At 36.6% G+C, this 2,177-nt stretch overlaps 1 protein-coding gene across 1 annotated transcript in view; it reads right to left on the bottom strand.

The window, feature by feature from the left end:
* The window catches only part of SPINK14 (serine peptidase inhibitor Kazal type 14 (putative)), a 5,542-nt gene that overhangs the window by 1,604 nt on the left and 1,761 nt on the right, over positions 1-2,177 (bottom strand). The gene's annotated exons all lie outside the window — the stretch shown is intronic.

Genomic DNA, 2,177 nt, shown 5'->3' with positions numbered 1-2,177 from the left:
ATAATATGTATATATACACACATATATACATATACATATAATCTTCTGTCTTCCTAAAAGGAGCTCAGGTGGTACAATGGTTAAGACATTTGCTGCTAACCAAAAGCTTGGTGGTTCAAACCCACCAGTCACTCCACAGAAGTAAGATGAAGCAGTGTGCTTCTGTAAAGATGTATAGCCTTGAAAAAAATATGGGTTGCTATGAGTTGGAATGAGTTCAATGGCAGTGAATTTGTTTTTTCATCTTCCTAAAAGGCACTGTATGACTTAGATCCTCTTCTGAACTTATGTTGTACCTCCTGATTCTTTGCCTCCCCACCACCACTGCTGATGTTCCATTCTCTCTGCACCTGATGTTCTTCTGGATTATCTCGATGACCCTAACACACACACAAACACAAACACACACACACACGTACATTCTGTACTTAAATTCATTCTACCTTCATAGCTTAGGTTCAAACCCACTTTCTCAGAGATAAGAGATATTTCTCAAAATAAAATAATAATTTTCTACTCTTTCAATCAGTTTATTTGTCCAGTACCCTTTTGTCAGTATATCACACCGAGGTGTGTTATGTGTCACCATGATGCTGGAAGTTATGCCACAAGTGTTTCAGATACCAGCAGGGTCACCTATGGTGGGCAGGTTTGAGTAGACCTTCCAGACTAAGACAGACTAGGAAGAAATTAATGATGATCTACTTCCAAAAATTAGTCAATGAAAACCTTACGGATCAAAACAGAATACTGTCTGATTGATTTACTTTGGACTTGTTATCAGGAAGGATCAATAGCTAGAGGAGGACATCACACTTAGTGAATTAGAGAGCAAACGAGGGTGTAACTAACGTTAGTCAGATGGATGGACATAATAGCCACGTTGGGCTGACAAAACCATGTCAGTAATCATAAGGATGATGCAGGAGCAGGCAACATTTTGTCCTTTTGCATATAAGATCACCATGAGTTTGAGATGACTCAACAGAAACTATCAGCCCCTACCTATTTAATTAGTCTGTAATATAGTACTTATGTAATTATCTAACTCCACACCCCTAAAGGATTATAAGCCCACCAGGGTGAGATCTATATCTGATTATACTTAATATTATGCTCTAAGCCTAGAACATACTCTAGCTCTTAGTCACTACTCTAAAAATATTTTCAAAATGAATAAATGGCATATAAAATAGCTCAGCATGAATGAAAATAATCAAGTGCAAGAGTAATAATAGCTAGCATCATTGTCTATGATATAACTTATTTATTTTCTCTTCCAAGTAGAATATGTGTTCATTTGAAGTTCCCAATCTACTGTTGTAACTGTAGAACCTCCCAAACCTTACTCCCTCTCTGTGATCCCCTTTCACAGATCCTCAGTTGGTGATCCAAGTACATAGTCTTCCTCACATCTCTCTACCAATGTAGTTCTTGTTTCCATGTCAGGTACAGTAAAGATGTTCCCATGTCAGACTGATCACATTTTTTATAGTAGTGTTGCTTTCCCCAACAGATATATATTGTCTATCTTAACATCCTATTTCTTTTATTTATAGAATTTACCACAAATCATATTTTCCCTTTTTTTCTGGCTCTTTTAAGCTTGATGAGAGAATAAATATGTCTATTTTCCTCAATATTGCAAATGTAGGGCACAGAATGGATAATCAGAAATATTTCTTAAAGAAAAGAGTTAAGAATGAGTAACTGTTTGTATATTAATGGTCAAGGAAAGGCTCTACCTGCAGATAATATCCTGGGATGAAGGTTCTGAAATTAATTCTATGATACTAGAGTATAAATATGCAGATTCTTTTTGCTGAAACTGTTGCCCTGAACAGTTTTTGTGCTCTGATGCACAAAACACCTAGAATTTCCCCCAAAAAAAACTAAACCAACCCGGTTGCTATCAAGTCAATTTAGATTCATGGTATCCCCCTATGTCACACAGTAGAACTACTTCATAGAGTTTTCTGGGCTGTATAATCTTTATGATAACAGATCACCAGTGTTTTCTTCCACAGTGCCACTGGGTGGGTTCAAACCATCAGCATTTAGATTAGTAGTTGATCACAAACAATTTTCACCACCCAGGGATATAGAAGGCCCAGCTACACTCAAATTAACTTTCTTGCCAGTCAACTCATGGTTAACTTTATTTCAAGAAAGAAAAT

Source organism: Orycteropus afer, unplaced genomic scaffold (assembly GCF_000298275.1).
Source record: "Orycteropus afer afer isolate SDZICR_OR568_19922 unplaced genomic scaffold, OryAfe1.0 scaffold00110, whole genome shotgun sequence".
NCBI classification, from domain to species: Eukaryota; Metazoa; Chordata; class Mammalia; order Tubulidentata; family Orycteropodidae; genus Orycteropus; species Orycteropus afer.
The sequence above is the reverse complement of the archived record's forward strand: the minus strand, read 5'-3'. Positions and strand labels throughout refer to the sequence as shown.